The sequence below is a fragment of the Vulpes vulpes genome, chromosome 3 (assembly GCF_048418805.1).
Source record: "Vulpes vulpes isolate BD-2025 chromosome 3, VulVul3, whole genome shotgun sequence".
Taxonomy (NCBI): Eukaryota; Metazoa; Chordata; class Mammalia; order Carnivora; family Canidae; genus Vulpes; species Vulpes vulpes.
The window spans coordinates 53,300,990-53,327,338 of NC_132782.1; the positions used below are offsets into that span (position 1 = coordinate 53,300,990).

The window sequence follows — 26,349 nt, forward strand, 5'->3', positions numbered from 1 at the left end:
CCCACGTCAGGCTGCCTGCATGGAGCCTGCTTCTCCCTCTGCCTGTGTCTGCCTCTCTCTCCCCCCCCCCCCCCCGTCATGAATAAATAAATAAAATCTTAAAAAAAAAAAATAAGATGCCCTCACTTTTTTTCTATGAGGGGAGATAAAAGCTCAACCAGTCAGAGTCTTCTTCAAGATGGTCCAGCCAGAATTACATTCCTTATAGCTCTCTTTAACCACTCATTCTAGATTTCCCTTTGCTTGGCCAGCACTTCAGCTGGCCTGGCTTGCATGCCTGGTGGAGTGACCAGTTACATATCTTACTTTTACATCAAAATATACTCTCCTGCTGTCCCCCCAGCCACACTCATGTTACCAGTGCTTCCGTTCAGATCTACTTGAACTCTTGCCTCAATTATCACAAAAACCTTTTAAATGGATCTCCCTGGCCCACTATTCCATATGCACAGCTATTACCAGAGGAACATTTATAAAACTATAGCTTAGTTTATATGTTTCTATGAACAAAAGTAGCTTCCTATTGCGCAATGACATCTCAACTCTTTAGCTACAAATTTAAAGCCCTGGTTAATTAGGATCAGTTCCCCTGAGTTATCTCCTACTTCACCTACCTCCCTGCCATCTTATGTACTCCAGTCCCAGATAACCTTTCTAATTCTGTTCTTTCCTATTGTCATGACTTTCCTCATGCTATCCCCATTATCATGCCTTTCCTCATGCTATCCCCATTACATATGTGCATATCTGAATACTAGTTATCCTCCAAGGCCCAATGTAGTGAAGACACCTACTAAGCTAGGGGGTGAGAAATATAGTCAGTGAGAAATTGAAAAGAAGGGTTGGAGGCTATCACAAGGTAAACAAGGAGCTCAGTCAACAGTCAGTTTAGGGATCCCTTGCTGTATCTGGGTACACTCCTCTCTCTCTTTTTATTTTAATGATTTTACTTATTTATTCATGAGAGACACACAGAGAGCAGCAGAGACACAGGCAAAGGGAGAAGCAGGCTCCTTACGGAGAGCCCAATGTGAGACTCGATCCCAGGATGCCGGGATCATGCCCTGAGCCAAAGGCAGATGCTCAACCACTGAGCCACTCAGGCGTCCCTACCCTCCTCTCTCTAACACACTATCTATAGTGTTCTTAGGAATTTTTATTTTTAGCATACTTCTCTTGTTTTAATACATCAATCTTTGTTTAGGTCAAAGACTTCAGAACCTGAAACAGATTTAATGATGAAAATCAATATGTTAATATTTTAAACTAAACAGGATAAAAATAATTTCTGTGAATTCTTTGATTAATATGGGAAACCACCCTAATATACTCTAATGCTTCATTGGTTATGGCACTTAAACAACGTTGGTTCTATTTTTTTTTTTTTTAGATAGACCAATGCAAAAGAGGGATTTGAAGGGCTTTATATATATCTGTGTGCTGAGCAATAAGTCACTTACATTTTCTGAAATTTTTCTTGAGAAAGTGTTCAACACATACAGTAACAATTATTTATAGATTAAGTAGTATATTCCAGGCACTGTGCTAGTAGTGAGTGGGACATACACTTTGCCACTAAGGGGATTAAGCACTTGTCAATAAAACAGACATGTGAGTAGAAAATTAAATATAGGAGAAAGAAGATACTATGGGACTAACCTGGGGCTAGCAGTGGGGTGGGGATGTGTGATACCTGCCCAGGGGACCAAGAAAAGATGACTGGCAGGCTGACTCAGTCTAAGAAAAGGTCTCTGCGTCAAACATTCATTTCTCCGTTTCCCTAGTGATAATCCAATCATTCGCTTTTGTTCCTTCCTGTGACAGACACTCTTGGTTGGTACAACTTTCACTTCCAACCCTTTTTCCTAGTGGCCCTCCACATAAGGGTGGCCACTTGACTCATTGGTAGCCAATAAACTGCTGCCAGAGTCCTAGAAATGTTTTGATGTCTTGACAACAATGTCACCATTTTCCTTCTTTCTTTTCACTGGATTATATATATGATGGCTGTAGCTGTAGCAGTCAAAATGTAACCATGAGGAATAAGCCCAGAGATCGTCAGCTTAACTGAACTGCCTTTACACTGGCATCCTCAATCCTCTTCCTCTCTCAGTCGAATGTGAGAAAAAGAAACCTCCTTGTGTCTGAGTCACTGTCGTTGTGTTTTCTGTTACATGCAACTGAAAGCATTCTTAACAAAACTGGGGGTGTGCTTTGGGCCAGGCCTTTTGTTTGGTGAGCTCTTAATAGAACTGTCTGTGGCAAACAGCTTACAGAAAGAGAGCCCACCACAAAGGAACAGGTGATGACATCTCTTCAGCAGCTCCTCTCTGGTGAGTGAGGCACTGAGATTTACTACTGGGAGAGTGGGACCAGAGTTAGAGGTGTCTGGCCCCTTGTCTCAGCACCATCGTATATTTCTTTAATGAAGTGTGAGACCAGAACTCCATAAATTCACATAGTAGCAGAAGCGGGCAGCAGCTCGTCAGCAGAGCTATTCAGGGAGCTCAGCATCACCCTTTACGTATTAGAGAAGTTCACAGCTGGTTAAAAATAGGCTTGGAGAGAAGTCGCTTTTAGACCACAGCTCATTTTGGATTTCTCTGGAGCCCCATTCTGGGCCACAGTGTATTTCCTTTTTTCTTTTGCTCGAGTAGGAGCACCCAGGCGGTTCAGAGACAAGAGATGCATGGTTATCTCTAGGTCTGTTGTCACCGAAAGCGGAACTAAAGAGGAACAACAATAACCCCTTTGGGCACGTGGAGGACTCAGCTTTGTGATGATTCCAACACCGACTGAGCCTTGACTGTGAGCCAGGCTTGGGCTTTGCATTCTCAAAACAACCCTATGTGAACAATACTATTAATTGTCTCCTTTCTCCGATGAGGAACCTGAAATGCAGAGAAGATAAGCAATTTATTTAAGGTCGAACAGCTAGTAAGTAGCAGGACCAGGATTTGAACTAAGGTCTGTCAGATTCCATCGAGAGCCTGTGCCCTTAGCCTCCACTCATGCTGATTACGTGGGGCTTTCCACGTCACATGTGGAGTCTCTGAGCAGCCTTACAAATGAAGCAGGCAGGACAGGGAGATGACCTGAGTTTCCAGAGGAGAAAACTGAGGACCAGAGAGGTGAAATGATTTGCCAAGGTCAAACCAGCCCGTGCACAGTAAAGCGAGGACTTGAACCATACATCCCCCTGACTCGGAGTCCTGTGCTCTTCCAGGGCAAGCTGAGTGCTTAAGCCTTTCAGTCCCGAAAGAATATTCTGAATTTTAAGGGTTTGACTTCTGAGGTTCAACAGCAGGCCCCCTCTCAAGGAACCAAATATCCCAGGGCTAACCTGATTTATTCAGTCTCTTGTAGATAAATTCCTACCAGTGTATCAGTTAAATGATGTTTGGTACTGACATTTAAAATTCCAAATATAATATGATTTTCACCGTTAATTTAACAGTCCTTCGAATAATGGGAGGAGAGTGAGCTGCAAGGGATAGACGTCTCTAATAGGGGACTGCCAATTTAGCTGATAAAGCTAGAATAATATCTCTTTGAACATTTAAATTATCTAGTGACAAGGAAGCTGAGAATTAGCTTATAAGGGGGAGAGGGTAGGTATTGTACATGTGAATATTTTTTGGAACACCTGAGTTTTGAAAAATAAAAGTGGTCTGCCCACATTTTCAAGCACAGTGGTAATCAAAAGAGCTCTGTAGAGGTAATAATACCTTGTATTTAAATAGTGCTTGTCTCTGAGGAGCTCAAAGCACTCTATAATCATTTCCTTTTTATGATTCTCAACATTTCCTGGGTCAAAAAGTTACAAAGTTTGTATGTTAGCTGTCTGGCCTCAGTTTCCTCTCTGGAAATCTGAGGTGAAAAAGCAGGCTGCTCTCCAAGAACACCATCATGTCCAAACCCTTCCCACCTGCCCCACCTCCCTCCCCAGCCCCTGTCCTTATCATCCTACTTCCCTACTTGGACTATTTCTTTTATTCCTACATCTGACCGGTTCCTCTCATGACATAGAACCATACAACGTTTTAGTTAGAAGAATTTGATTCCAATAAGCTGGAGGCTGAGCAAATAGATCTGGTGGGGATGAGGATGAGGAAGGAGGAGGTTTCTGTCAGTCAGAGCAGCTCCATTTTTATCTGCTTTAATACATTAGAGATCTGTGTGACATTTTATCTTTATTATTTTATTTTTTAAAGATTTATTTATTTGAGAGAGAGAGAGAAAGAGAAAGAGAGAAAGCGTGTGCAGGAGCAGGGGGGAGGAGCAGAGGGAGAAGCAGACTCCCCGTGAGCAGGGAGCCCGACACGGGGTTCCATGTTGCGATCATGACCTGAGCCAACTGAGTCACCCGGGTGCCCCACATTTTATCTTTAAAGAGGATTTCACTGTTAAAAAATTGAAATCTGCCAATCCAGTCTAATGCCTTCATTTTGCTGATGAAAGCGCTGAGGCCCTAAGCAGGGAAGTCAGTTGTTCAAGGTTCCACTCCAACTCTTGGGGGCCTACTCACCCCTGAACCTTGGGCTCTGGGAGCCCATCAAGGGCTCTTGGTAGGTCACCGGGTTGTTTTCCCTCTGCTGTCACTTTCACGGACATAACCCCAGTAACAAATGTAGACTGCAGCGGCGGGCTCCCACCCTTGGGGGTTTGAGTGCACCTGATAGAACAAAATTGATTTCCTTTTTTAGAGCAAAGGGACCCGTTTTACCTGGGAACACCAGACTAGATCATGCAGGAATAAACAGGTAGAATTAGTATGTGCCATTTTCACCTAGTCCCAAAATGTTTCTCCACCTCAACTAGGTCATGAAGAAAAAAAGTGTAAGTACAAACATACACATATATTTATATAGTTACTGCCTTCCGGTGAGCTCAAAGCATACACACACACACACACACACACACACACACACTTTATTAGTTAGAGCAGTATTGGAAGTTTCTTACTGCAGTGAGAAAATCAACGCACAGAATAAATTAATATTGACTCGAATCATAACCCGAATTGGTGATGTTGGCATAGGATGTTTATACATTTGTTGTATCACAGTGTGCAATAGGAGCAAAACCTGGGAAGTTGGGGACCCAAGCTATAGACTTGGGTTGAACAGGAACCTTGGGCAAGTGCTTCACCCTCTGAGCTTCAGTGTCTCCATATGGTAATAGATAGGGGAGGGGTGTTGGCCACTTTCTCTCTGTACCAGAAGTTATGTGTGGACAGATTCAAAGGAGCAGGGCTGAGCCTGAGGCAGCCCATTTGGATGGGAGGTGGCTGTCCCTCACTTCCCCAGCCTTAGGTATTCCAGCCTCTGCAGAGTGAGCAGTGTACATCCTGTGAAATAGTTTTGTGGGGTCTTGGACCAGGCCACACACTGAGGGTGGAGGCTATCCTATAAAGGGACTCCAATTCCCAATTGCTGTTATGTCCTTCTGGGGTGAAAATGAGAATAGGGGTGTGTTTATGTGTATTGGGTATGTGGAGTGTTCTATGTGTTGTGTAGAGCAAGTAGTATATAGTGGGCCCAGACTGTAAGGCATGGAGATGCCTGATTGTTCTGTTGGTGTGAAGTTTGCTACCCTGGCTTTACGGAGACAGGCTAAAAGCAAGTTAGATGCCCCAGAAGTACTCTGGGTGTTAGTAATAGTTTAACCTATTCTTAGCTTTCTTCCTTTCATTATCCTTAGAATGTTAGTTACCTCATTGTTATCCCTGATATTGTTCCAAAAAAGATATAGCCAATAAACACATGAGAAGATGCTCAATCATAGTCACATGAGAAATTCAAATCAACACCACAATGTGATGCTGCCTCCCACTCACTAGAATGGCTTTTATAAAAGGAAAATAACAAGTGTTGAGGAAATGGAACCCTTGTATATTGCTGGTGAGAATGTAATATGGTGCAGCCCCTTGTTTGCCAAACAGTTTGGTGATCACTCAAAAGATTAAACGTAGAATTACCAAATGATCCAGGAATTTCACCTTTAGGTATATATTGCAAAAATTTGAAAGCAGGGACTCAAACAGATACTTGTGCAATGATCATAGCCACATTAGTCACAATAATTAAGAGGTGGAAACAACCAAGTATTCATCAGTCGATGAATGGATAAACAAACTGGCATATACCTATGATAGAATATTATGCAGCCATAAAAAGGAGAGAAGTGCTGTGGTTTAATAATGTGCATTAGATTAGGGTAGATAGGGATTAGGAATGATGAAAAGAGAGGGAACGAGGTCTGTCCCTAACATTTGTGAAGTCCAAGGCAAGTGTACAACATGAGGTCCCCGGTTTACGGCTTTGCCTTCTTTCCCCAGCCCTGTTTGCCAATGAATTGTAAGTGTCTGACACTCATGCATGTGAGCTCCAGCCTCATGACAAAGATCCATCCGTAACCCAATCCCCACCGCAGCCCATCGCTACATACTGTACTCAGCTGTCCCTTGGCCTAGAGGTACATATACTATCATCGGGTTTTGCCCTTCACAGTTCAGCCCTGGAGAAGCAAAAATCCTAGGTGCCGGTCACAGCCATGTGGACAAGGAATTCCGGAATCCTAGAAGCTGATCATGACTCTGGGTGGGCATGTCCCCTAGGCCTGGGGATGCCTCACCGAGTGGAGAGGAGAACACCTGGAGATGCGCCAGCCTAGGGTTTTGAAAATGCGAGGTCCTGCTACACCAACCAGGTCAAGGGCCTGGGTTGCTCTAGTAAGGCATTTTTTTTTCTTTTTTTTTGCTGGTCATTTGATCCTTATTATATTCTGAGAAAGTATTATTTGTCCCAGTTTACGGGAGAGACTCACAAAAGTGAGGTGGCTTGTCTAGTGCTACACAGTGAGTAGCAGTGATTTTAAAGTTTACGTTTTTTCAAGAGTTGTGTTTTTCCATGGGACAACTGGAGAAGGGACCAGAATATTCTAAGGATGCTTTCTAGACAGAGGTGGAGTTTTTTGCCACCAGAAGCCAGTCAGGCTGTGCAGCATGCTAGGTGGGCTTTCGTCCTTGTGTTTGCCCGGTAAGGAGGGAGTGTCTTTTGCAGGCTTCCTCCACGGCTCTGCTCCGGATGCATGTTGCACAGCGTTCCCAGCAGTTCAGGTTGAGAGTCTGACAGTGAGCTGTGGCCCAGCCACATCTGTCCAGGACCACACAGTCTTCTATCTAAACACTTCCACTCGGCACAGCTGTGCGAAAGGCACCCTTGAGTTCTCTGGTAAACAAGACAGGGTGGTTGCCTTGGTGTCTTTCCATCCCTCTCAGTCTCTTAGGAGATTATCCACATCATAGTCCAGAAGCAGAGAAGCCTCTGAGCAGCACAGTGAGATAAATTAAACCAGAACTTTCCTTTGCTACTTAAGAGAAAGGGTTTTATTCTCTTAGGTGCCTTGGTTTCCTTGTTTGGAAAGGAGACATGTAGGTACTAGCTTCACATGACAAAGGGCTTTTAAGTGTGCTCTTATTGTTGCTTTTTAAATAATCAGAGCCGTTCAAGTTTAGAAATGTAGAATGGGCTGTGTGGGAGGTAGTGGGTTCTCCCAAACTGTGGAGTTTTAAACAGATGATGGAAGACTTGGCTGTGGTGTGTGGAAGGTTTAAGAACTAGACAGTCTCTTAAGTCCCTTTTAGCCTCATGACTAAATTATAAATATTCTTCATTATAAAAGAAAAGAAATGGTGTTAACTACCACAAAGAGGCACAGATTGGGCCCTGTTAAAGATGTTGCATAGAGAAGTGGTTGCTTCTGGTTGGGAGGGACGTAGGAGGCTTCCTAGAAAGAATGTCTTTTGACTTTGGCCTAGAGAAATGGCTAGAACTTGATGAGAGGAACAGCAGGAGCAAAGGTGTGGAGTGCTGGGCAGTGATGTACGAGGACCATCTGTGCAGTGAAATGTGAGCAGTTGTTTCCTTGTGAAATGCGTAGGAAGCAGGAGATATTGCTGGTTTAGTAACCTGAGGTTAGATGAGAGGGTGGAAGATCTTAACGCCTAAGGCATTTTGACTTTATCCTGAAAAACATGGGAAGTTATCAGTTTGCTTGCTTGTTTTTTAAGCAAAAGAGTAACACAATAGTCATTAGTGTTGCTCACTCAATATTTCTGCATCCACATCTTCTGACCGTGTGATAGGACTGTATGTCCTGACCACCTGTGGATGGGGCCATGAGACCAATTCTGCTCAATGAGTTGTGAGCAGAAGTGACTTTTGTCACTTCTAGGCAAACGTTTAATTATCAGTGTGAGATCCTCTAGAACTCTCTCTTCTCTCTCTTCTCTCTTCTATAGCTTCAGCAATGCTTCAGACAGTGCCTGGTCCCTCAGTCTTGGTCTCAGAGTGTGGATGATAATGACATGGAACTGAACGCCTAGCTGCCAAGTGATGGACACGTAGAGAGAGTGGGAAATAAGTTTGAAGCCACTGTACGGTTGGGTTTGTGTGTTACTGCAGCACCACCTAACCTATCCTGACTGATGCAAGTAACAAGGTCAGGGTTGTACTTTAGGAGGATTAAGCTTGGTGTGATGTGCAAGAAAGGTGGTTTTGGTGAGACTAGAGGCAGGATGAAGAGTTAAGAGAGAGTGCACTGGGCCAAATGAGGGAGAACAAACATATGAGGGAGGGAGTGGCCGGGAAGACAGAGCGGTATAGTATAATGCAGATGCAATGACTTTCAAAGGCAACTTTGAAAATGAAAGAGTCACAGGGCCTGGCAAGTATTAGATTTCTTACTACTTCCAGTGTCCAACTTGGGTAGAACAAGCAGGATTGTCTAAGCCTGTCCCTGGGAGCACATTCTGGATTCCCTAGACAACTAATTGTTTTGGACCAAAGGCTTCCCTTTCTCCCAGCAGGAGGAGCTGCACCCACTGGAAGGTGAGACCTGCCAAGAGGTTTCCTCTTCGGGGTGGGAGGGTCTGTTTCTGAACCCGAGTTCCTATGATTCCCCAGGGCTTGCAGGTGCTAGATAGTTGGCTTTCATAGGTAATTCCTATAAACATAGAAACTCACTGGAATATAAAAGCCAGACAGCCTGGCACCCATGCAATCCACAGTTCCCCACCTGCTTAAGTATGCTCTCAAGCGTGACCTTTAAAAAGGAACAGGCAGCTATTGGCAGATCCAGCACGGTACCTTGGCTCCAGAATGCCTCTCCATGGACAAGTCAGAGATTGGTTCCCGTGCTTCCTATTGCTGAACTTCACTTTGGAGTTTTCCAGATAAACTCTGTTCAGAAACCCACACCATGTCCTGAGCCCTACTGCGTGACAGATGTGCCAACAAAGGACCCCTAGTGCACAACCATCACAGATGCAGATTTACCAGGCCGTTACTCGGACCAGGGAGGTGGGAAGGCAGGCATGCCGACGGCCTGACAGATGTACCCTGGCCCCTTAGAGAGGAAGGCTGAGAACACCCAGATCAGAGTGGAAGACAGTGGCTAATGTGACAATTTAAAGGTCTTCTAAGATGTATACTCTACACTGGTGAAAATTGTTTAAATTCGATAATTCACTGTCTTTAGGAAAAAGGGTCAAAAGTGTTCCAGATGATTAGCCTGCACATTTTCCTTTTGCATCTCCATCACAGAACTCCTTGAGGAATTCTCTGAGGATCACTACGCATGAGCAGCTTATCCCTGACTTGGTTCTTTGGGGCTCAGGCCATGCCTATCGGATAGTGCTTTAAATAGTAAGTAGAGCCCCAGCCCATCTCCCTAAAGTCTCTGGGCCTCATAACAGAACTGAAGCCTAGTATGTTTGTGTTAAAAATAGTAAAACACATTCTAGTAATTTAAAATACAGGGAGGTAGTTTTGTTTGAGTTTTTAGGTGGCACATTGGTACTGAGGAAAATGGAACATGAGAATGTTGATAGAGATTTTTGCAGAATTTCTCAAAGTGACTTCTGGGCATTTTCAAGGACTTTGAGGGGCTGATGAAACAGGTTCTTTGTAATGTTAATTTTGCTACAAAATGGAAGTCTTTCTTTGCCTTTAACTTGGGGTATCATTAGTTCTACTGTTAGGGCTGTCATTCTGAGAGTGGTTTAGGATTCATGCTAGAGCTGATGAAGGAGAAAGAAGGAAAAAGAGAGATTTTCCTGTGGCACATTGGGAAGAGCTGAAAAAGAGACAGGAGATGGTCAGGTAGGCTGTGTTTGTGCATGCAAAAGAGCCATGAGCACCATCGCAGTGGGAAATGGGGAAAGGAAGAATGGAAAGGTATGGTAAATATAAAATTCCTCTATGAGAGAAGAAACTTGATGGAGAAGACAGCCCATGGCTGCCATTTTGGTTCATACAAGAGGGTGGGATGAACCCGGAGCCTCATAAGTGGGAATGTGCCACAGGTGGCATGCCAGGTGGCATACCTGTGGCATGCTTGTGGTATTTGACAGACTGGAGTGTGTTTCCTGCTGATCACAGCAGCCAGTGGGGTGTAAGAGGCCAAAATTAAAGCATTTAAGTTCTTGCCCTGACTTTTACTTTCGTTCACTAACTGTATAATGAAAGCCTGCTATGTGTGCCAAGCCTGGCAGTAGGTGCTAGAGGATTAAGAGTGATGGGGATCCCTGGGTGGCTCAGCAGTTTGGCGCCTGCTTTCAGCCCAGGGTGTGATCCTGGAGTCCTGGGATTGAGTCCCACATCGGGCTCCCTGCATGGAGCCTGTTTCTCCCTCTGCCTGTGTCTCTGCCTCTCTCTCCCTCTGTGTATCTCATGAATAAATGCATTTTAAAAATCTTAAAAAAAAAAAAAAAAGAGTGATGTCCACATCTTATGGAGCAGGAGCTTGGGTCTGATGAGATAGCTGGCCCCACCTGCTGGGTTCCATGGTTGTGTCACTTCACCTCCTTGAAGAGTCTGGTTTATGCCCATGGGCAAGTGGACTTTCTAATTCTGAACCCAGGATTATATTGACTTATCTGTCTTCCCCCGAGCAATGTTGGACCAGTAGAGACCTCCCATGTGTCCAAGGCCTTGATTGCCATGCCTACATCAGGACAAGGACAATCAAGAACACATGTTCTTTGAGGAGAGGCTGTAAAGGGGAGGGAAGTAAGAAGGTGCATAGGCCCAGCACAGAATACTCTGGTTCTCTCTACCCAGGTAAGGGTGTGGAGAGGCCAGGTGTATCCTGCCTTTGTAGCTCCCCAGACTGAAGGAACCATCAGAATGGAGAGTAGGGAAAAGATTCCCCCCCCTCCCCCAAGAGACATATGGTAGGGAAATTTATTCTAGCCCATAACTGTCTTAGCAGTTCACACTGAGATAACAATCCTCTAAATTTGATAGGAAATGAGAGGGAAATGGGACCAAAACACATATCAATCTCAACACATTCTAGTGGGAAAGAAAGAATTTAATGCTAATCAAGGGTTTGCTCCTGTATTTACCTGCTTTCAGATTATTATAAAAAGTTATAAATGATATTCACTAATTTCATTTAAAATGCAATAGCTTACCTGTTTGCACGTCCAATTCTAATTTTTTTTTTTGCATGCTGAAGAACTGAACAACAAAGTTCCACTAATCTGAAATAGATTGGAGACTTGACATGATCAATAAAAGAAACTTGGCCACAAAGTGTCCTCAAGCTGTTGGAGCATAAACCTGAACCCATATTATGTGTCAGTTGCAATTTGCTTTTATTTATCCATCAGCGTGCCTCCAACTAAATATAAGTGTGTGTGAAGAGCAGTTGCAGATACAGACCGACATCGATGTCTCTAGAATTATTAGGACTCACTGACCTGTGAAATATCAGTGTTCAAAAGTTCTGATTTCTCCCGTGAGGTACTTTTCATATTTTATTTTGATAACGGAATGCAAATAAGTCCCAGCAAGCCCTTCCTCACCTGTGTTCTTTGCATGGTGGTGCAACTGCATCTGTTTATTACACTATTAACAAATATACAGCCCAGTTTAGAGCTATACAAATCAACTACAATACAGGAGTTACCAAAAAAAAATATTTGACAGTAAAAACAAGCCCATTTTTACTGGCAGCTCTGTTGATTTTTGGCTCTCTTTAATTATTATGATTTGTAGTCCTGTGTAGGTGTGGTCAATGCCAAGAACTCCAAACCAGGAATGGAGAGTTTAAGCCCAGGTTTTCGACCATTTTTTAACTCTTGGATCTGGAACAATCACTTCCCTGTCTCCTCTGGGGGGAAATTGGGATGAGCATCCTTTCGGCCTATCTCGTAGGTTTTCTGAGGGGCTGAGATAACAGGATAGATGTGAGAGCTCAATGGTGAGATTATCCAAACAGGAAAGGAGGAGTGTGACCCTGCTTAGAAGAGCCCGAGAACACAAGTACATCAATCTGGGTCTTAGGAGATGCACAGACACCAAAAGGTTTTAGGAGCAATTACTTTGCTATTGTTGGTTTCAATCATTTTTATTTATCGAATAGCCAGGACCATAGGCAATAGGAACGTCACCTCTCCCTATCAGGTGTCTCATACATCTTGCATTTATTTAATTCAACAAGACTGACTAAGTGCTTCCTGTGTACCTGGCACTGTTGCTGCGGCTATGGATCTGGGTAAGAAATATCCTTACAGCATACAAATGATTCTGATGAAGGGCAGAAGTGTGGACAGACTCTTGCAGGGCACAGGACTGTTTGTTGAAGAAGAGTTTAATTCCCCTGGGCGGGGATGGGCCTTAAAGGGCCCAACACAGGTTTCTGCTAGATACTTCCCGGATGAGCGGACAAAAGCATCACTTTCAGCAGCATGGGTAGCTGAACCTGGCCCTGGCTGGGAACTTGGTGTGGTCTTTTTTCCTTTTCTTCCTGTCTGAATGTCTGGGGTTTAGCAGAGGACCAGTACTTGGGGGGCACTCTGCAAACATCTTGGAGAAAATTTAAGTCATATTGTGTCTGGAGTATAGTTGGGTGGGTCAGATCCTGAAGAGAGGGAGTTCACCTTCTCCAAGACCTTGGCCAGGTCACTTTCCTTCTATTCTCATCAGGACATGGGAGAGGCACGTCTGATCTTCCTGACAGGCTCGTGAGCAGTTTGCTGCCAGGGAGGTCTCTGGAATTGCTTGCCAAGTAGCGTGAACAAAGCAACTTCTTGGAGGCATGCTGGGGACGATAATGACTATCATATGAGATTTAGGATGGTGAGAGCGTCACAGGGAACAGCCATCACTGTCCTGTACAGGAGGACTAACCCGAACACTAACACTGGAATAAAAGGAAAAGGTGATTAACAAAGGTAATTGTCTATTGTGTCGAGGAAAACTTCCTGGGGCACTTTCCTTTGCAAAGGTTAATTATCTTCGTAGAGAGCTAGAATATTAGGGTTATTAGAGGGCGAAAAACTGCTGATGTTTAATCTGTAATTATTGATGGCATGCTAATGAGTTGAGAAAAATAAAGCAGATTGGCCCAAAGGCTTAGGATGCAAAGCTTATTGTGGAATAACATGGAGTGGGTTGGCCAACCCTTGGGTTATCACCATGCAATTATCAAGTAGTCAGTGCTTCTTCCTGTTTTAACAGAGGCAGTGTCTGAAGAGTGGGCAGGGGCTTGAGGGTGCAACGATTGTACTTTTGGAGGAGTGTCTGAAAGGTGCAGACAGCACAGTCAAGAGTAGCCCATGCCTACATCCTCACCCACCTGCAAGACTAATTTTGTCTTTGTTTTGGCTGCTAGTGGAGTCTTTCAGCTGCAAGTGTCGCTTGCATAAAGCATGGTGTTTTATAAGTATGTAAAACACTTTTATATATTTGGATTCATTCTGTCCAGTTTGCCAGAGTCAGAGAAATGCTGTTTATCTCAGGTTACGGGAGTTGAATATGATGGAGAAATTAAGAGTAAGGCCTCTTGGTGACTCTGAGCCTGGGTCTCAGATTATTAGGAAAGGTGGGCTGTCATTCCCAAAACAGCCACCGTGACTTCTGGCCATCCCACTGCCCATGGAGGCCCACTGCTGCTCCTCCTGTCGTGGGCACCCCTGTACCTTAGCTTGTTCTTGTGGCCAGTACTTCTTCCTGCAGCGTCTGATGGCCTTCCTACTCTACCTTTCTCCTGTCCATGACTTCTCCTGTCTGGTGGCTTCAGCTCACTCCTGGGTCTCTGCAAGACTCCATCTCTGCACCACTAATTATTCCTACTTGTGTTCACACTCCCCCCAAGAGAGAAACTATACAACCCCAAGGATCTCTGTTGGCAGGATGGACCTTGTGCAAACCGTTCAGTCCCATGGTGCCCTGCACTCAGAAGGGGTCAACACTGGCTTGGATTTTCTCTTCTGAGAAGATTCTCAGCAGTGTTACATCTTCATAAAAGTATACATCATATTGTAATGTTTTGGTCTCCTTGCTTGTCTGTCTTGTCTAATACACTATTCATTCCTTGAGAGCAAGAAACAAATCTTTTTCACTTCTGTATCCCTGGCATCTAGCACAATATTTAGCATATAGTAGGTGCCCATTAAATATCTGTGAAATGAAAATAAGGACTCACAGTTGGTTGGTGGCACCTGGACTATAACCAAACTCTTGAGTGTCTCTATCTTGGGCTTGGTCAACTGCATCAAAATATCCAAATATTTTTAAATGACAGTTCTTATGGAGACATTCTTCCTTTTCATCTTTTTTGGAGTGGGTTCCTCAAGGAGCAAAATCGCACCTTCTGTTCCACCCTTCCTTGAAAATCAAATCATGTTCAGGTGAGCTTTGAATTTCCAGCTGGAGAGACACTGCCCAAAGGGTGACGAGGGCTTTAAAGGACCACAAGTGGATTAGAATGGACCTTGCTGAGATACAGGTTGCAAACATCAGAGGTGCTCAAAGAAGAAAGCACAAAGAAAATTCCAGTTCTGAGAAGCCAAAAGGGAAAGGAAGTTGTGGACTATAGAGAGTTGTCCATTCTTCTCTTTCTCTAGGTTTCTTGGTTCCTACCATGGTTCTATTATTTAATAATTGTGTGACTGAGAGCAGGCAATTTTTATTGATCAAATTGGTCAATAAAATAAGATAATGACCTTCCTACTGCCCACTGTATACTGTCTTAATAGAACCAAATTTGAAAGTGCTTATAAAAATGTTTTGTAAAAATTGTAAAACATGATGCCCATATAAAAGTCTGTTATTACCACATATGATTATCACATATTCGGCCCTCCATGAGGCCCCTTCCCTGAATTTTGAGCAGGCTTGGACATCCCAATTGAATGTTGACTCCTAGGGTAAAAATAGAGATTTTGGAAGTCATGAAAACCCAGAAGTCCCTTTATTCACATGAGAATATGGGTTGTAGACAGGCCTTATTGTTGTCTCTGGGAAAAATAAATGTCATCAATTTGATCCTTCACCTTGCAGAAGCTGTCTGCAGTTCTGACTTTTTCCCACCAACCACAATTCATTTTTTTAAAAAATTTATTTATTTATTCATGAGAGACACGCACAGAGAGGCATAGACATAGGCAGAGGGAGAAGCAGGCTCCCTGTGGGGAGCTTGATGCAGGACTCGATCCCAGGACCCTGGGATCATATCCTGGGCTAAAAGCAGATGCTTAACCACTGAGCCACCTAGGTGCCCCCTACCAACCACACTTCAAATAAAGTAAAAAAAATATTTACTTATTATCTTGTACTATGTACCAAGCATAAGGGATAATGTAAGATCCTTGTCTGAAGTCTTAAGAGAAAAACCAGATGCCAACATAAATAATTATAACCCAAGGTAGAGCATAAAAGAAGCAACAACAATGGTTTTTGACAGCTTTGAAGAGGAGAAATGACATCCCACTAGAAGGCTGAGAAATGATTCATGGAGTCTTGCGGTTCTTGGAGCCAGTCCCTTTGACAAGGGAAAAGTTCCTACGGAGCTCATGAAGCATTGTGGGGAATACTTCTTTAGGGTCTTCCTTCTCAGAGCCTGGGAACAACTTTGGCAGCCTGTCTCAGGCTCTCTCTCTCTCTGTGAGACCCAGAGCTCTGCACAGGTGAAGTCGGAAGCACTTGGCCTCCTAGAATCTTGGTTGAGTAGCCCCTGGCAAGCCCCTTAGACTCTCAGTTTTCTTGTCTGGAAAATGGACCTAGTAATACTCACTTCAAAGGAATGTTGTAACTTTTAATTGATATTTTCAAACTCTGCTGAGATCTACAGATGAAAGACCTTGGAGAAGAACACAACAATATTATTACACAGGAGTTAATCCCTTCATCTGCCTTTGGGAATTCTCTGTTTGTTCAATCTGTACCCTCTTTGGGGGACAGTTGACTGCATTCCCAGATGCAACACATTCTTACAGGAAGAAACAAGTGGTTCTTGATTTCCTGCCCATTCTTTGGGACTTTCTGACTTCACATCATTTGTAGAGTACTACTTTCTCTCTTCTTTATTTCCCACTCTTGAGGCAAAAGCCTTGATCCACACCTGGTCCATGGTCAGCATCATCTCATCCTGGAGCATGATGTGAGTGAGAAGCTGATCCATTCCTTTCAAAGACTCAGTGTTTTCTGCTTTCTGTCATGCCCAATCTTGGATATCAGTGACAGCTTCTTAGCCCCCTCAGAAAACATACCTTTCTTGTCTGGATTCTGACACTCTTCATCTCTTCATTCTGAGAATGAGATGAATGTTCTTGAACTGTGATTCCATGGTAGGAAGAGTATAGAACCCCATCAGCGACTGATAATTTCCTCTGATTTTATCATTGATTTGCTTCTGTTGGCCTTTCCTTTCTTCAGATTCCTCAACTATTAAATGAATGTAATAATCCTATTAATTTTCTCAATATGAGTCCTGAGGAGTTAATGTAATTGAAAGCACAGTCTAAACTCTAGCAATGTGTAGATAAAAAAGAAGTGAAGTAGAGAATTATCCAATCTGTAATGCAGCTATCAATGGACACAACCAACATTCATAAAAAACAGATTTGGATTGAGAGGTAAAGTCATTAAGATTAGCTCCACTACTTCTAACTTTGGTAAAAAAAAAAAAAAAAATCTCCTTTACAAACTCTCTGTTGATCAACTGACCTCTTAATACATCTTAGTAATGGGGAGCACACACTCTACTGATACAGTCTGTTTCATACTTGGAAACTTCTCACTGTTAAAAAGTACTTTCTCGGGCTGAGTTGACATCAGTGACAGTCATCAGTGAATTCATCCATGACAATGTCACTTCCAGAACTTTTCTTTAATTCTGGTTCCTGGCTCCACACACACACACACAAAATCCAACCCTCCTTCCCTATGATGGTCCTTCAGATCTATGAAATTAAGGATCATTTCTAGTGGGTTCTCTCATTACCAGCCTAAACTTCTCAGTTCCTTTAATTTCTCTCATGGCACTGTTAACAGACCTTTCACCATTCCAGAGGTAGAATCGGTGTTTTGACCAAGAAATAGGGGAAGTAGAGGCTTTAGGACTAGAGGTAGAGCAGAGTGAGAACGGTTAGATCTCTGTGTACTCAAGTTTACAAGGAACAGCATGAAAAGGACATTTTCATCACATAGACTAGAGCCAATTAGTTCAACATGTGACACAGTTGGTGTCTTTCACACAGCTGGAGCTGAATGAATACATACTGTGGATTAATAAGTGCAGCTAAAACTTTGCTGTCCATAATATATATTTCTTTCCTCCAGAATACTGTGATTTTGGAGTGCCCTTTAATATTTTTTCAGGTGCTATATCACTATGGAGAGACAGGTCAGGCTTTAGTTTCTTCTTCAACACTGAGATATATTGAATCACTCCAAAGTTCTGCCTTTGGGAACTCATACTTTCGGAGCATATGACAAAATGGGACGCGAGGCCAAACTGGAGAATGGTTCAGATAGTGTGCCATCCCACGATCTTTCCTAATGCTATTTGTAGCTCTTCCCCACACTCAGTCTCATAGTGACAAAACTTTTGGCCTAGAATAAAAATGAGGTGCCAAAGTATTAAAAAGGGGGTGGAGCCTGAGTCACAAATCCAAATGGAAGAGACATTGGATGCGAGCCAATCCAGTCCAGCACTTGATGGTTAGTATTTATAACACCAGATTCCAATTTGGTTAATGTTTACTGAGCAGCTACCATGTGCCAGGTACCATGCTAGATGCTTTTACACATAGTCTCTTACTTATTCCTCCCTTCTATATGATGAGAAAGGTATTATGGTCTCCTAGACAGCACTGACCTGTGGTTAGCATTCTCCTCCTCTTCCAAGGGAGCAGCTTTCATTAATTAATTAATTAATTAAGAAATTGAGAAATGTCTATGACTTCCTCAGCAACGGTTCCCAGATCCTGGATTCTATTAAGCCTGTGGAGTTACTGCAAAAGAATCTCTGAATCAGTGTGTGCTCAAGATTGTCTAGAGAAAAAAAGAAAAAAAGATTGTCTAGAGACTATAAAAGACAGGTATATTTTACTCATATGTACTCATATTTCTCAAGTGCATGTGATGCTTATTAATTTTAAGATTAACACACAGGTTTTAAAAGTGGTCTTACATTTACAGAAAAAATGAGTGGAAAGTACAGAGTTCCCATATACCCCCTGGCCCTTCCCCCTTCAAGTTTTCCCCTGTTGTTAATTTCTTGTTACAGTTGATGAGCCAATATTGATACACTATTATTAAATAAAGTCCATAGTTCTCGTTAGCGATGATGCTTTGTGTTATATATTCCACAGGTTTTGACAAATGTATATGTGTACATATAGCCACCATTACAGTATCATATAGAATAGTTTCATGACCCTAAGAATCCTTGGGGGTCCACCAATCCATCCCTCCTTTCTTCTCCATAAGCCACTAATATTTTTATTGTCTTTATGTTTTGCCTTTTGCAGAATGTCATACAGTTGGAATGTAATTAGCCCCTTCACATTGGCTTCTTTCACATGGCAATATACATTTAAGATTCCTCTGTATCTTTCCATGGCTTGAAAGTTCGTTTCTTTTTTTTTATTGGAGTTCGATTTGCCAACATATAGTATAATAGCCAGTGCTCAATCCCGTTAGTGTCCCCCTCAGTGCCCGTCACCCAGTCACCCTGTCCCCCGCACCCCATTCCCCCGCCCACCTCCCCTTCCACTACCCCTTGTTCATTTCCCAGAGTTAGGAGTCTCTCATGCTCTGTCACCCTCTCTGATTTTTTCCCACTCATTTTCTCTCCTTTCCCCTATAATCCCTTTCACTATTTTTTATATATGGACCTGGAGGGTATTATGCTGAGTGAAATACGTCACTTGGAGAAAGTTCATTTCTTTTTATCACTGAAAAATATTTCATTGTATGGATACACCATAAAGTTTGCTTATCCATTCCCTTATGGGAGGGCATCTCAGTTGCTTCCCAGTTTTAGCAAATATGAAAAACTTTCTATAAACATCCATGGGCAGACCCTTGTGTGGACATAAGTTTTCAGCTCATCTGAGAAAATGCCAAGGAATGCAATTGCTAGGTTCTCTGGTAAATCCATGTTCATTTATTTTTGTAAAAAACTGACAAACTCTTTTCCATAGGGGCTGTACCATTTTGCATTCTCACCAACAATGAATGAGAGTTCCTGCTGCCCTATATCCTCATTAGCATTTTGTGTTTTCAGTGTTCTGGATATTGGTCATCCTAACAGGTATATAGTGGTATCTCATTGTATTAATTTGAAATTCCCTATTATGTAAGTTGTTAAGCATTCTTTCATATACTTTTTTTCACTATATATCTATCTATATCTATATCATCTATATCTATATATCTTCTTTAGTGTGGTGTCTGTTCAGATGTTTTGCTCATTTTTAAATTGGGTTGTTTGTTTCCTAACTGCTGAGTTTTAAGAGTTCTTTATATACTTTGGATAACAGTCCTTTATCAGATACGTGTTTTGTAAAGGGTTTTTCTGTCTGTGGCTCATATTTTCATTCTTTTAAACAGTGTCTTTCACAGAGCAGGGGTTTTTAATTTTAATGAAGTCCAATTTTTCAATCTTTTCTTTCAGGTATTGTGCTTTTGCTGTTTCTAAATAGTCATTGCCAAGCTCCTAGTCACCAAGATTTCTTCCTATGTTATCTGCTAAGAGTTGTCTACTTTGGGTTTATATTTAGACCTATAACCCATTTTGAATTTATTTTTGTGAAACATATAAACTTGTGGCTAAATTTGCTTTTTATTTTCCTTTTGCATGTGGAAATCCAGTTGTTCCAGTACCACTTGCTGAAAAGACTCCTTTCTCCATTGAACTGTTTTTGTTCCTTTGTCAAAGATCAGCTGGCTATATTTGTGTGAGCCTATTTCTTTGCTCTCTCTTCTATACCATTGGTATATTTGTCTATTTTTTTGGTGCAGTGCCATACTGTCTTCATTATTGTAGCTTTATAGTAAGTATTACAGTTGGGTAATGTCAATCCTCCCATTAGGTTCTTTAATATTGTGTTGGTTATTTTGGGTCTTTAGACTTTCCAGAAACTTTAGAATTACTTAATTGATATACATAAAATAACTTTCTGGGATCACTAATCCCTTGACTGAGATTGCATTGACTTTATAGATCAAGTTGGGAAGATTTGATATATTGACAATATTGATTTTTCAATCCACTTACATGGGATAGTTCACCATTTATTTAAATCTTAAATTTCTCTCATCAGAGTTTTGTTGTTGTTCTTATATAGACCTAGTACATATTTTGTTAAATGTTTACCTAAATATTTCAGGTTTTTTGGTGCCAGTGTAAACGGGATTGGGTCATTAATTTTAGAGGTATAAACTAATATCAAGTAGAAGTGGTATTTTTCAGGTTAAAATGCGATCTGCATAATCCAAAAGGTGAAAGACCAGTGGCTTATGTGACTTTGGTTATGTGAAACTAACAGCAGGGTTCTGAGGCCCTGCTGCCAGAGGGTGTCTAATGGTGTTACTGTGGCAATGTCACGGTACACTAGAAGGAGAAATCTCATTTACAGCTGAGACTCTAAGAGTGAAATAATTTTTTCCATCCCAAAGAGCTTAAAACTCTTCTACCTTGCCTCAAATCCCATAAAAATAAGTGGGCAACAATCAGCCTTTGCAGAGAGGGTGTAGGTGAGAGGAATGGAGAGCTATGGCATCATGCAACCATTTTCTCCACTAGCAGAGTAAATAATATCATAGATAAAGATAAAAATTCTTATATAGGTTACAAGACTAGAGTGGTCTGACTTCTATCAACCTCTTAAACCATATGCTCCCTACTCTGCTTGATGAGTCTGAGCTCATTCATCCTTCTCTTTGCCACACTTCTTCCACAGGGCCTTTACATATGCTGTTTTCTCCCCTCTTTAGCCAAATCATGTATCACTTCTTTGATTCTCCCAGGCCAGGCCACTGAAAGTGCTGTATATTTCTGAGCACTTGCCACATTGTGAGTTTACATTTATTTATGTTATTAGCTGATTACAAGACCATCAGTTCCACGAGGAAAGGCATTGTGCCTCTGTTGCTTGCCATTATGGTTCTAGTGCTATAATTGTTGAGTGAATGGATGATTGACTGGATATCCTATAGAATCATGAACTGCATATCTATTTTCATTTTAAAGTATAAGGACCACTCAATGAATCATTTTTATTGTCCTAAAGGACTCCTCTAAGTTTTATGGCACAAATAAATCCCTGGTTTGGGTGGTTCCCCATACCAGGGTATGGGTGGTTCCCCACCCAAACACTATAATCAATATTCTAGTTCCTAGACTAGTGGAAATGGATTCAATAGTTTCCTTTATAGAGTGTTGGCTTGGTGAGGCTTATAGTGGTTTGGGTAAACATTAATTTGATTTTTTAAAGTTTCTTTAGCAAGCATTTATTAAATGTCCACTGTCTGCTGCACACTATGTTAAATGAGAACCATGTATGAAACCTCTCAACCATAGTCTCCTTCTTGAAAGACTGGTGTTACAGTGCGGGCAACATGCACATCAATTCCTTGCCAAGCTGAATGTCAAGGTGAAGTCATAGTAGGTGCTATAACCATTGGCTCTGTGGCCCAGGCTGCATGTTTTTTGGGCTGTAGTCTCTGAAACTTTGGGAACTGAATGCCTTAGGCGGGTCCTGCACGTTTTGTTCCCTCAGTCTCCTACCACTCCCTACTCTCTCATACCTGGCTTGGAATTTCTTCTGTTTCCACTGTCTGCTTGTCCTAAGTACATCCAATTCGTGGCCCTTGGCTGGATCCAACCTTCCCCTGGGGCCAGTGGCTGGCTAGAGAGAAGAGCTGCTTTTCTCATTCCTATTTTGTACAAGGAACTGTGGGAGCCACCAACAGGATCACACAGGCCCTGATGAAGAACTCACAGCCTGGTCAAAGAAGTGACATGCACACAAATGACCAGAACACTCTGTCTCAGAGTGTTTACAAAGGCAGCTGTAGGAAGGGCAGGGACTGGAACACATGCTCTGGCTTGTGTGTTTGTAGGTCCTGTTTATGGTGGAGGGGTGGGAGAAGGTGAGGTAAAAGCAGCCATACAGACCCTTATCTTGTCCTCGGTGAAATTAACTGTGGCTCTTTAGCTGTGGGATCCTAGGCAAGTCACCTCGACTTCATCTCTTTGAGCTTCAGATTCTACAGCTATAAACTACCAGTGATACCAGGGTGCAGTAAGGTTGTTGTGAGGTTTAAAAAAAGGATGACTATGCAAATGCTTAGCATAATACTTCATATAGTAAGGACAATCAACTATTGTTGACTATGAATCCTGCTTTATAGGAACCTTTATAGAGATCATTGCAGATTAAATGTTGGCAACTCTGGGGCCCACCTTTCATAGGAAGCCTCAGTAGGGGATTGGGCAATCCTCTCCCTTGTCCAGCCATTGGCGGTACAGAACATCCTGTGCCAGCAGGAGGCCTGGCCATGTGACCTCTTCTCCTTGGCTGTTCCCACTGGCAAGCCATGAATAGCGAGAAACACCCTCCATAGTGCTAAGAGCTTTTCCGAAGGCGCCCAGAGGGAAGAATATTCTCTGATTTTGCAAAGCCTGAGCCTCTTCTGTAGCCAATTCTGGTGGAGATACAGAGAACCTAATTGTTTTATGTTCTTCAGATCCCCTTCATTGGTGGCCACTTAAGCCCTCCTTTTAACACAATGAATGAAATGCTTCAAAGAGTCAGCATTTGACAATCTCAGCTTCCGATGGTCACAGGAGCATCAAGAGTTGCAGATTTATAGATTCAGAGAGTTTCAGAGCAGAAAGGTGTCCTGAGTTTATCTGTCTACCTCTCTCAATTCACAGCTGTGGAAATTGAAGCCCAAAGAGACAAAAGCCAGTGACAGACCTAGATCTCCCACTTTCCAGATCTGGGCTTCTGCAAAGACATCATCCTGCCTTCCATGTATGGAAAGAAGCATTGAGCATGAATGTGTGTGTCTGGTTCCACCAGTGCCGGTTATTACAAATGACAGAACATCAGGTTCGGGGGCGGGGGGGGGGGGGGAAAGTACATGCCTGACAGAGGCACTTATTAGCTTATACAGCTGAGCTATCCATCCATGGCAAGGAGTCATAGGATCTGGTTTCACTCTTTCCATCACTAAGGTCCTCTTCCTTGATATCACCTCCATTCCAAGACGTTCTTCCCACAAGAATGTTGCCAGAAATTTCCAGGGCTAAATCCTTTCATGATCATTCACCATGGGAAAACATCAAAGTTCTCTGTCTCAGCTTCTCTGCAAAACTCCCAAGGATCACTCTGATTGGATGTCTTGTAGCACATGTTCTGATGTTGGCCAATCCCTGGGGCTGGAGATCTTGAAGTTCTAACTGATGTAGGCCTGAGCCTCTTGGTCCACTCCTCGGCTGGGGACGGGCTGCTCAGACCCTGGGGACAGACAGTGGGGGTGCTACTAGGGAAAGGAAATGGGGCTCAATGGCTAAAAAATAAAAAAAAATGTCCTCTGTGCCTCCACAGTGCTTCTAGGTATGATTATGAATTTGAGTGTGTCTTAGGTTTATCAAATCTTCCATCTCTCTGAATTGGGGAGCACTTTGCTATCTAGCTAGCTATGTGGTTGCAGTAGTAGACATGAACTTAGAAGAGGGTGGAACAGGGCAGCCCGGGTGGCTCAGTGATTTAGCGCTGCCTTCAGACCAGGGCATGACCTTGGAGACCTGGGATCGAGTCCCACATTGGGATCCCTGCATGGAGCCTGCTTCTCCCTCTGCCTGTGCCTCTCTCTCTCTCTCTCTCTCTTCACTCTCTGTGTCTCTCATGAATAAATAAATAAAATCTAAAAAAAGAAAGAAAGAAAGAAAGAAAGAAAGAAAGAAAGAAGAAAGAAGGAAAGAAAGAAGAAAGAAAGAAAGAAGAAAGAAAGAAAGAAAGAAAGAAAGAAAGAAAGAAAGAAAGAAAGAAAGAGAAGAAGAGGGTGGAACATTTGCTCAGGTGAAGCCAAGGGCTGGGGTTTAGGTAACATGATACCCTCCTGTTCATTAGCCACCCCAGGTTTTGTTCTGCATGTGCTTCTGTTAAATAAAACATGAGGCAAACAAACAAAAGTCAAAACCAACCAACCAACCAACAAACTAAAATTCAACAGACCTGTCTTTCGGATTGCTAAGAAAGTCTGACTAAACATATTTCAACATAAGACAGGGCTATTGCAGCTATAAGAGGAAATTTCTTGATGCTTGGGAATATGCAACCCACCTCACTAAGCATCAGTTTATTCACCTGATAAAAATCAGGAAAATCTAAAACTAGCACAGAGCTAACCACTTAAAAGGACTTTCATGACAATGGATGAAGGCAAAGTACGGCCTATCCCCATTCTACAAATAGGAAAGTGAAGCCCAGAGAAGTTGAACAACCTGACAGAGGCCCCCTGGCTTGTCAGTGGCAGGCCTACAAAGCCAATCCAGGTCCCTTGACCCCAGAGACTGTTATCTTTCAATATGTCATGTTTTCTCTGAAGAAGATGAACCCATTTTAAAGTGTTAACACTTTATTATTTCCCATTTTAAAGGAAAAGATATTTGAGATGCAAATTAGTATCAACAATGTAATTCTATCAGATTGGCAAAAAAAAAAAAAAAAAAAAAAGAAAAAGAAAAAGAAAAAGAAAAAGAAAGAGTGACGATATCAGGTTTTAGCAAGGGTATAAAAAAAATGAGTCCTTTTGTATACCTTTGGCCAATCTGCAAATCAGTACAAATTTGATAATTATCTTTTGTAATTCAATATAAAGTATGTGTGTGGGGGTGATTCTAAAGTGGCACATACAAATATGTCCATTGTGCCATTATTTGTAATAGAGAAAAAGATAGTCTACTTACAGTCCATTCATAGAGGAATGGCTTAACTGTAGTGTATTGATATCCTGAAATATCAGTGAAGACAGTACATCTATGGCAGCGAACATAGCTAGATTTTCACCATGTGTTAAGTTTTAAAAGTTGTAGCACAATATATATAACATTAGACCATTTATGTGAGAAACAAAGTGCAAAATGAATCGAGGTAGTTCTCTATGCACATATAATTAGTGCACATTTATGGATGCCTGGGTGAAAGGCTGAAATGGTAAGTGCTGACAGTGGAAGTGCTGTGTGAGGACGAGGAGCAGAAGAGTTTGGAGTTAGCAGAGAGGAGGGTTTGGGATCAGGAGGGACCATGAAAGGGATGATGCTTGCTTTTAGATATTTGAATTTTTTTGCAGTAAAAATATAGTCACGTTCTATTTGTGTAATTCAAAATATTAACATATAAAATACCATGAGATTCTTACTAAAACGTGTCAACTCATTTGAATTAAGAAATGTTTTATTGGTAGCTGAGTTTAAAGAGAAAAAATGTGGACTCCTTTTATGGTTTTCTGAACACAGCAAATACTTCTCCAAAGCTCCTCAGTACCAGGTAGCCTTCAACCCTTTGTTAAAGACCTTTCAACCCCGGATGTTCACCTGCACAGAGGCAGGCCACTGGGGGCTGCAGTCTAGTTACTTCCCTAGTTCTTTTCCAAGTGACCCATCCGGGACTCAGGTTGGGGCCACATGGCTGGGATTCCAGCTCTCAAACCCTCAGGAGAGAGAATCCCAATGCTTCTTTCTCTGCTTTCTCAGAAGGATGAAATCAGCCAGTCATCAGGGCGTTATTAGGTTGCTGTCAGACATAATAGGAGTGCTGGAGGGTGATGTCATTGCTCTTGCCTCCATTTTTCTGAAGCTCAAAGTTGAAATGGTTTGCCCAAGTCCATGTGGCTGCAGGACAGCTTTGGCACTGTCTTTGTCACAGTACTGGTGGCTCTTTGCGATACTGCTCATATCACATCATCCATAAATCATGAATGTGACTGTGTTCCCTGCTAGGTGGAGAGTTCTGTAGAGTCTAAGACCAGATCC

General features: G+C 42.4%; 1 long non-coding RNA gene across 1 annotated transcript in view; it reads left to right on the forward strand.

Moving 5' to 3' along the window:
* LOC112926306 (uncharacterized) overlaps positions 1 to 26,349 on the forward strand; it is a 102,435-nt gene that overhangs the window by 46,042 nt on the left and 30,044 nt on the right. The window lies entirely within an intron of this gene.